This window comes from Oncorhynchus keta, unplaced genomic scaffold (genome assembly GCF_023373465.1).
Source record: "Oncorhynchus keta strain PuntledgeMale-10-30-2019 unplaced genomic scaffold, Oket_V2 Un_contig_901_pilon_pilon, whole genome shotgun sequence".
NCBI classification, from domain to species: Eukaryota; Metazoa; Chordata; class Actinopteri; order Salmoniformes; family Salmonidae; genus Oncorhynchus; species Oncorhynchus keta.
Window position 1 is genome coordinate 38,445 of NW_026290354.1, and position 11,556 is coordinate 50,000.

Here is an 11,556-nt window from a genome sequence, read left to right on the forward strand (position 1 = left end):
TACTATATCACTCTACTACTCTCTACTACTACTCACTCTACTATATCACTCTACACTCTACACTACTATATCACCACACTACTCTCTCACTATACTACTATATCACTATACTACTATACCACTATACTACTATACTATTATATCACTATACTACTATATCACTATACTACTATATCACTATACCACTATATCACTATACTACTATATCACCACACTACAATATCACTATACTACTATATCACCACACTACTCTCTCACTATACTACTATATCACTATACCACTATACCACTATACTACTATATCACTATACTACTATACCACTATACTACTATACTACTATATCACTATACTACTATACCACTATACTACTATATCACTATACTACTATACCACTATACTACTATACTACTATACTACTATATCACTATACTACTATATCACCACACTACTATATCACTATACTACTATATCACCACACTACTCTCTCACTATACTACTATATCACTATACTACTATACCACTATACTACTATACTACTATATCACTATACTACTATATCACCACACTACTATATCACTATACTACTATATCACCACACTACTCTCTCACTATACTACTACATCACTATACTACTATATCACCACACTACTATATCACTATACTACTATATCACCACACTACTCTCTCACTATACTACTATATCACTATACTACTATACCACTATACTACTATATCACTATACTACTATACCACTATACTACTATACCACTATACTACTATACCACTATACTACTATATCACTATACTACTATACCACTATACTACTATATCACTATACTACTATACCACTATACTACTATATCACTGCACTACTATACTACTATATCACTACACTACTATATCACTATACTACTATATCACCACACTACTATATCACTATACTACTATATCACCACACTACTCTCTCACTATACTACTATATCACTGCACTACTATACTACTATATCACTATACTACTATATCACCACACTACTCTCTCACTATACTACTATATCACTGCACTACTACATCACTATACTACTATATCACCACACTACTCTCTCACTATACTACTATATCACTGCACTACTACATCACTATACTACTATATCACCACACTACTATACCACTACACTACTATATCACTCTACTACTATATCACCATACTACTATATCACTCTACTACTATATCACCACACTACTATATCACTCTACTACTATATCACCACACTACTATATCACTCTACTACTATACCACTATACTACTATACTACTATATCACTCTACTACTATATCACCACACTACTATATCACTCTACTACTATATCACCACACTACTATATCACTCTACTACTATATCACCATACTACTACAACACCATATATGGTCTTCAATACCACCTCAAGCCTATGGAAGCCTTTTGTGGCAGCCAAATCCACACACTGCAGGGCTCCCTCTTTGAGCCTCTTTAAAGACGCTTGGGACATGTTAGCACAGCACCAAACCCAATGGAATGTCAATACTCTGAATACAATACACCACACTACTCTCTCACTATACTACTATATCACTATACTACTATACCACTATACTACTATATCACCACACTACTCTCTCACTATACTACTATGTCACTATACTACTATATCACACTACTCTCTCACTATACTACTATATCACTATACTACTATATCACTATACTACTATACCACTATACTACTATACTATACTACTATAACACTACTACTATATCACTATACTACTATAACACTATACTACTATATCACTATACTACTATATCACTATACTACACTATACTACTATATCACTATACTACTCTCTCACTATACTACTATATCACTATACTACTATATCACCACACTACTCTACTCACTATACTACTATATCACTATACTACTATACCACTATACTACTATACCACTATACTACTATATCACTATACTACTATAACACTGCACTACTATATCACTATACTACTATACCACTATACTACTATATCACTATACTACTATATCACTATACTACTATACCACTATACTACTATATCACCACACTACTCTCTCACTATACTACTATGTCACTATACTACTATACTACTATACTACTATATCACCACACTACTATATCACTACACTACTATATCACTATACTACTATATCACCACACTACTCTCTCACTATACTACTATATCACTATACTACTATACCACTATACTACTATACCACTATACTACTATATCACTATACTACTATACCACTATACTACTATACCACTATACTACTATATCACTATACTACTATACCACTATACTACTATACCACTATACTACTATATCACTATACTACTATACCACTATACTACTATATCACTATACTACTATATCACTATACTACTATATCACCACACTACTCTCTCACTATACTACTATATCACTATACTACTATACCACTATACTACTATACCACTATACTACTATACCACTATACTACTACATCACTATAGCACCAAACCCAATGGAATGTCAATACTCTGAATACAATACACCACACTACTCTCTCACTATACTACTATATCACTATACTACTATACCACTATACTACTATACCACTATAGCACCAAACCCAATGGAATGTCAATACTCTGAATACAATAGCAGATGTAACGCACATGAATAAATCACATCCCACACTATAAGACACACGCCCCTAACACTCACAGGTCTAGTGTTAATGTATGTTCCCCACCCCGTGTCCCAGGAGCACTGTGGACCCCAAACAGATGCTGTTGTCGTGGGAACAGGGAGGTCCTGTGATGATGGAGGCTGGATCCTCTGCTACAGACACCACCAGCCTGGAGAACCAAGGTGAGAATGGCTCCACGGTTACCAAGCCCTGGATCTGGCTCAGGCTGCCCAAAGTAACCCCTGAGTAAGGCGTCTCTAGCCTGATCCCAGGTCTGTTTGTGCTGTCTCAAAACAATCCAATCCACAGCATCGTGGGATTATGAGTTTTTCTCTCTCTGTGTGTTAGACAACACCAGTGTGAGCAGCCTGAGTAACCCTGGTCCTTCTGCCCCACCCACCAAGAGGATCGCCTTCCTGTTTGACTCCACCCTCACCGCCTTCCTCATGATGGGGAACCTTTCTCCGGTACGTACCCTAACCTCTGACCCCTAACCCTTGATAATATTATAGTGTTATTATAGATACTATGTTAGTAGATTATAATAAAATCAAATCAAAGTTTATTTGTCACGTGCGCCGAATACAACTGGTGTAGAACTTACAGTAAAAGGCTTCCAGGCCCTAACCAACGGTGACATTTTTAAGTAAGAAAATAGGTATTAGGTGAACAATAGATGAGTAAAGAAATAAAAACAACAGCAGGAAGACAGTGAAAATAACAGTAGAGAGGCTATATACAGTAGAGAGGCTATATACAGTAGAGAGGCTATATACAGTAGAGAGGCTATATACAGTAGAGAGGCTATATACAGTAGAGGCTATATACAGTAGAGAGGCTATATACAGTAGAGAGGCTATATACAGTAGAGAGGCTATATACAGTAGAGAGGCTATATACAGTAGAGGCTATATACAGTAGAGAGGCTATATACAGTAGAGAGGCTATATACAGTAGAGGCTATATACAGTAGAGGCTATATACAGTAGAGAGGCTATATACAGTAGAGAGGCTATATACAGTAGAGAGGCTATATACAGTAGAGAGGCTATATACAGTAGAGAGGCTATATACAGTAGAGGGGCTATATACAGTAGAGGCTATATACAGTAGAGGGGCTATATACAGTAGAGGGGCTATATACAGTAGAGGGCTATATACAGTAGAGAGGGCTATATACAGTAGAGGGGCTATATACAGTAGAGGCTATATACAGTAGAGGCTATATACAGTAGAGGCTATATACAGTAGAGATGCTATATACAGTAGAGGCTATATACAGTAGAGGCTATATACAGTAGAGGGCTATATACAGTAGAGAGGCTATATACAGTAGAGAGGCTATATACAGTAGAGGCTATATACAGTAGAGGGGCTATATACAGTAGAGAGGCTATATACAGTAGAGAGGCTATATACAGTAGAGAGGCTATATACAGTAGAGGCTATATACAGTAGAGGCTATATACAGTAGAGAGGCTATATACAGTAGAGGGCTATATATATACAGTAGAGGGGCTATATACAGTAGAGGGGCTATATACAGTAGAGGGCTATATACAGTAGAGGGGCTATATACAGTAGAGGGCTATATACAGTAGAGGGGCTATATACAGTAGAGAGGCTCTATACAGTAGAGAGGCTATATACAGTAAAGGGGCTATATACAGTAGAGGGGCTATATACAGTAGAGGGGCTATATACAGCTATATACAGAGAGGCTATATACAGTAGAGGCTATATACAGTAGAGGCTATATACAGTAGAGAGGCTATATACAGTAGAGGCTATATACAGTAGAGGCTATATACAGTAGAGAGGCTATATACAGTAGAGAGGCTATATACAGTAGAGGCTATATACAGTAGAGAGGCTCTATACAGTAGAGGCTATATACAGTAGAGGCTCGATACAGTAGAGGCTATATACAGTAGAGGCTATATACAGTAGAGGCTATATACAGTAGAGGCTATATACAGTAGAGAGGCTATATACAGTAGAGAGGCTATATACAGTAGAGGCTCTATACAGTAGAGAGGCTCTATACAGTAGAGAGGCTCTATACAGTAGAGAGGCTCTATACAGTAGAGGCTATATACAGTAGAGGCTATATAAAGTAGAGGGGCTATATACAGTAGAGGGGCTATATACAGTAGAGGGGCTATATACAGTAGAGGGCTATGTACAGTAGAGGGCTATGTACAGTAGAGGGGCTATATACAGTAGAGAGGGTATATACAGTAGAGGGGCTATGTACAGTAGAGGGCTATGTACAGTAGAGGGGCTATGTACAGTAGAGGGGTATATACAGTAGAGGGGCTATGTACAGGAGGCTATATACAGTAGAGAGGGTATATACAGTAGAGGGCTATGTACAGGAGAGGCTATATACAGTAGAGAGGGTATGTACAGTAGAGGGCTATGTACAGTAGAGGGGCTATGTACAGTAGAGGGGCTATATACAGTAGAGGGGCTATGTACAGTAGAGGGGCTATGTACAGTAGAGGGGCTATGTACAGTAGAGGGGCTATGTACAGTAGAGGGGCTATGTACAGGAGAGGCTATATACAGTAGAGGGTATATACAGTAGAGAGGCTATATACAGTAGAGGCTCTATACAGTAGAGAGGCTCTATACAGTAGAGAGGCTCTATACAGTAGAGGCTCTATACAGTAGAGAGGCTCTATACAGTAGAGCTATATACAGTAGAGGCTATATAAAGTAGAGGGGCTATATACAGTAGAGGGGCTATATACAGTAGAGGGCTATATACAGTAGAGGGCTATATACAGTAGAGGGCTATATACAGTAGAGGGGCTATATACAGTAGAGGGGCTATGTACAGTAGAGGGCTATATACAGTAGAGAGGGTATATACAGTAGAGGGGCTATGTACAGTAGAGGGGCTATGTACAGTAGAGGGGCTATGTACAGTAGAGGGCTATATACAGTAGAGGCTATATACAGTAGAGAGGCTCTATACAGTAGAGGCTATATACAGTAGAGGCTCGATACAGTAGAGCTATATACAGTAGAGAGGCTATATACAGTAGAGGCTATATACAGTAGAGAGGCTATATACAGTAGAGAGGCTGTATACAGTAGAGGCTGTATACAGTAGAGAGGCTGTATACAGTAGAGGCTGTATACAGTAGAGGCTGTATACAGTAGAGGCTGTATACAGTAGAGGGGCTGTATACAGTAGAGGGGCTATATACAGTAGAGGGGCTATATACAGTAGAGGGGCTATATACAGTAGAGGGGCTATATACAGTAGAGGGGCTATATACAGTAGAGGGGCTATATACAGTAGAGGGGCTATATACAGTAGAGGGGCTATATACAGTAGAGGGGCTATATACAGTAGAGGGGCTATATACAGTAGAGGGGCTATATACAGTAGAGGGGCTATATACAGTAGAGAGGGTATATACAGTAGAGGGGCTATGTACAGTAGAGGGGCTATGTACAGTAGAGGGCTATGTACAGTAGAGGGCTATGTACAGTAGAGGGGTATATACAGTAGAGGGGCTATGTACAGGAGAGGCTATATACAGTAGAGAGGGTATATACAGTAGAGGGGCTATGTACAGGAGAGGCTATATACAGTAGAGAGGGTATGTACAGTAGAGGGGCTATGTACAGTAGAGGGGCTATGTACAGTAGAGGGCTATGTACAGTAGAGGGGCTATGTACAGTAGAGGGGGTATATACAGTAGAGGGGCTATGTACAGAGAGGCTATATACAGTAGAGAGGTATATACAGTAGAGGGGCTATGTACAGGAGAGGCTATATACAGTAGAGAGGGTATGTACAGTAGAGGGCTATGTACAGTAGAGGGCTATGTACAGTAGAGGGGCTATATACAGTAGAGGGGCTATGTACAGTAGAGGGGCTATGTACAGTAGAGGGGCTATGTACAGTAGAGGGGCTATGTACAGGAGAGGCTATATACAGTAGAGAGGGTATATACAGTAGGGGCTATGTACAGGAGAGGCTATATACAGTAGAGAGGGTATATACAGTAGAGGGGCTATGTACAGGAGAGGCTATATACAGTAGAGAGGGTATATACAGTAGAGGGCTATGTACAGTAGAGGGCTATGTACAGTAGAGGGGCTATGTACAGTAGAGGGCTATGTACAGTAGAGGGCTATGTACAGTAGAGGGGCTATGTACAGTAGAGGGGCTATGTACAGTAGAGGGGCTATGTACAGTAGAGGGGCTATGTACAGTAGAGGGCTATGTACAGTAGAGGGCTATATACAGTAGAGAGGCTATATACAGTAGAGGGGCTATGTACAGTAGAGGGCTATGTACAGTAGAGGGGCTATGTACAGTAGAGAGGCTATGTACAGTAGAGGGGCTATGTACAGTAGAGGGGCTATGTACAGTAGAGGGGCTATGTACAGTAGAGGGGCTATGTACAGTAGAGGGGCTATGTACAGTAGAGAGGCTATATACAGTAGAGGGGCTATATACAGTAGAGGGGCTATGTACAGTAGAGGGGCTATGTACAGTAGAGAGGCTATGTACAGGAGAGGCTATGTACAGTAGAGGGGCTATGTACAGTAGAGGGCTATGTACAGTAGAGGGCTATGTACAGTAGAGGGGCTATGTACAGTAGAGGGGCTATGTACAGTAGAGGGCTATGTACAGTAGAGGGGCTATGTACAGTAGAGGGCTATATACAGTAGAGGCTATATATAGTAGAGAGGCTATATACAGTAGAGAGGCTATATACAGTAGAGAGGCTATATACAGTAGAGAGGCTATGTACAGTAGAGGGGCTATATACAGTAGAGAGGTTATATACAGTAGAGGGCTATGTACAGTAGAGGGGCTATGTACAGTAGAGGGGCTATATACAGTAGAGGGGCTATGTACAGTAGAGGGGCTATGTACAGGTGGTACCGGTACAGAGTCAATGTGGAGGCTATATACAGGTGGTACCGGTACAGAGTCAATGTGGAGGCTATATACAGGGGTACCGGTACAGAGTCAATGTGGAGGCTATAGACAGGGGTACCGGGTACAGAGTCAGTGTGCAGGCTATATACAGGTGGTACCGGTACAGAGTCAATGTGGAGGCTATATACAGGTGGTACCGGTACAGAGTCAATGTGGAGGCTATATACAGGGGTACCGGTACAGAGTCAATGTGGAGACTATATACAGGGGTACCGGTACAGAGTCAATGTGGAGGCTATATACAGGGGGTACCGGTACAGAGTCAATGTGGAGGCTATATACAGGGGTACCGGTACAGAGTCAATGTGGAGACTATATACAGGGGTACCGGTACAGAGTCAATGTGGAGGCTATATACAGGGGTACCGGTACAGAGTCAATGTGGAGGCTATATACAGGGGTACCGGTACAGAGTCAATGTGGAGACTATATACAGGGGTACCGGTACAGAGTCAATGTGGAGGCTATATACAGGGTGTTACGGTACAGAGTCAATGTGGAGGCTATATACAGGGGTACTGGTACAGAGTCAATGTGGAGGCTATATACAGGGGGTACCGGTACAGAGTCAATGTGGAGGCTATATACAGGGGGTACCGGTACAGAGTCAATGTGGAGGCTATATACATGGGGTACCGGTACAGAGTCAATGTGGAGGCTATATACAGGGGTACCAGTACAGAGTCAATGTGGAGGCTATATACATGGGGTACCGGTACAGAGTCAATGTGGAGGCTATATACATGGGGTACCGGTACAGAGTCAATGTGGAGGCTATATACAGGGGTACCGGTACAGAGTCAATGTGGAGGCTATATACAGGGGTATCGGTACAGAGTCAATGTGGAGGCTATATACAGGGGTACCGGTACAGAGTCAATGTGGAGGCTATATACAGGGGTACCAGTACAGAGTCAATGTGGAGGCTATATACATGGGGTACCGGTACAGAGTCAATGTGGCGGCTATATACAGGGAGTACCGGTACAGAGTCAATGTGGAGGCTATATACATGGGGTACCGGTACAGAGTCAATGTGGCGGCTATATACAGGGAGTACCGGTACAGAGTCAATGTGGCGGCTATATACAGGGGGTACCGGTACAGATTCAATGTGGAGACTATATACAGGGGTACCGGTACAGAGTCAATTAAACTAATTAAAACAGTTGACTTCCCGCTCTCCCCCGGCTCTACGAGAGAGAGAGAGCACGCTGTAGAGAGGACCCGACCATAAAACAGTTGACTTCCCGCTCCCCCACTCTATGAGAGAGAGCACGCTGTAGAGAGGACCCGACCATAAAACAGTTGACTTCCCGCTCTCCCCCCACTCTACGAGAGAGAGAGAGCACGCTGTAGAGAGGACCCGACCATAAAACAGTTGACTTCCCGCTCTCCCCCCACTCTATGAGAGAGCACGCTGTAGAGAGGACCCGACCATAAAACAGTTGACTTCCTGCTCCCCCGGCTCTACGAGAGAGAGAGAGCACGCTGTAGAGAGGACCCGACCATAAAACAGTTGGCCCCCCACTCTACGAGAGAGAGAGAGCACGCTGTAGAGAGGACCCGACCATAAAACAGTTGACTTCCCGCTCTCCCCCCTCCCCGCTCTACGAGAGAGAGAGAGCACGCTGTAGAGAGGACCCGACCATAAAACAGTTGACTTCCCGCTCTCCCCCTCCCCCGCTCTACGAGAGAGAGAGAGCACGCTGTAGAGAGGACCCGACCATAAAACAGTTGACTTCCCGCTCCCCCACTCTACGAGAGAGAGCACGCTGTAGAGAGGACCCGACCATAAAACAGTTGACTTCCCGCTCTCCCCCCGCTCTACAAGAGAGTGCACGCTGTAGAGAGGACCCGACCATAAAACAGTTGACTTCCCGCTCTCCCCCACTCTACGAGAGAGAGAGCACGCTGTAGAGAGGACCCGACCATAAAACAGTTGACTTCCTGCTCTCCCCCACTCTACGAAAGAGAGCACGCTGTAGAGAGGACCCGACCATAAAACAGTTGACTTCCCGCTCTCCCCCACTCTACGAGAGAGAGAGAGCACGCTGTAGAGAGGACCCGACCATAAAACAGTTGACTTCCCGCTCTCCCCCCCACTCTACGAGAGAGAGAGCACGCTGTAGAGAGGACCCGACCATAAAACAGTTGACTTCCCGCTCTCCCCACCCCACTCTACGAGAGAGAGAGCACGCTGTAGAGAGGACCCGACCATAAAACAGTTGACTTCCCGCTCTCCCCCCACTCTACGAGAGAGAGCACGCTGTAGAGAGGACCCGACCATAAAACAGTTGACTTCCCGCTCCCCCACTCTACGAGAGAGAGCACGCTGTAGAGAGGACCCGACCATAAAACAGTTGACTTCCCGCTCTCCCCCCACTCTACGAGAGAGAGCACGCTGTAGAGAGGACCCGACCATAAAACAGTTGACTTCCCGCTCCCCCCACTCTACGAGAGAGAGAGCACGCTGTAGAGAGGACCCGACCATAAAACAGTTGACTTCCCGCTCTCCCCCCACTCTACGAGAGAGAGCACGCTGTAGAGAGGACCCGACCATAAAACAGTTGACTTCCCGCTCCCCCACTCTACGAGAGAGAGCACGCTGTAGAGAGGACCCGACCATAAAACAGTTGACTTCCCGCTCCCCCACTCTACGAGAGAGAGAGAGCACGCTGTAGAGAGGACCCGACCATAAAACAGTTGACTTCCCGCTCTCCCCCACTCTACGAGAGAGAGCACGCTGTAGAGAGGACCCGACCATAAAACAGTTGACTTCCCGCTCCCCCACTCTACGAGAGAGAGCACGCTGTAGAGAGGACCCCGACCATAAAACAGTTGACTTCCCGCCTCTCCCCCCACTCTACGAGAGAGAGCACGCTGTAGAGAGGACCCGACCATAAAACAGTTGACTTCCCGCTCCCCCCACTCTACGAGAGAGAGCACGCTGTAGAGAGGACCCGACCATAAAACAGTTGACTTCCCGCTCCCCCCACTCTACGAGAGAGAGAGAGCACGCTGTAGAGAGGACCCGACCATAAAACAGTTGACTTCCCGCTCTCCCCCACTCTACGAGAGAGAGCACGCTGTAGAGAGGACCCGACCATAAAACAGTTGACTTCCCGCTCTCCCCCCACTCTACGAGAGAGAGAGCACGCTGTAGAGAGGACCCGACCATAAAACAGTTGACTTCCCGCTCTCCCCCACTCTACGAGAGAGAGAGAGAGCACGCTGTAGAGAGGACCCGACCATAAAACAGTTGACTTCCCGCTCTCCCCCCACTCTACGAGAGAGAGCACGCTGTAGAGAGGACCCGACCATAAAACAGTTGACTTCCTGCTCCCCCACTCTACGAGAGAGAGCACGCTGTAGAGAGGACCCGACCATAAAACAGTTGACTTCCCGCTCCCCCCACTCTACGAGAGAGAGAGAGCACGCTGTAGAGAGGACCCGACCATAAAACAGTTGACTTCCCGCTCTCCCCCACTCTACGAGAGAGAGCACGCTGTAGAGAGGACCCGACCATAAAACAGTTGACTTCCCGCTCCCCCACTCTACGAGAGAGAGCACGCTGTAGAGAGGACCCGACCATAAAACAGTTGACTTCCCGCTCTCCCCCACTCTACGAGAGAGAGCACGCTGTAGAGAGGACCCGACCATAAAACAGTTGACTTCCCGCTCTCCCCCACTCTACGAGAGAGAGAGCACGCTGTAGAGAGGACCCGACCATAAAACAGTTGACTTCCCGCTCTCCCCCACTCTACGAGAGAGAGAGCACGCTGTAGAGAGGACCCGACCATAAAACAGTTGACTTCCTGCTCTCCCCCCACTCTACGAGA

General features: G+C 44.6%; 1 pseudogene; it reads left to right on the top strand.

Annotated features, from left to right (window-relative positions):
• LOC118382319 (protein FAM91A1-like) overlaps positions 1 to 11,556 on the top strand; it is an 87,509-nt pseudogene that overhangs the window by 37,413 nt on the left and 38,540 nt on the right.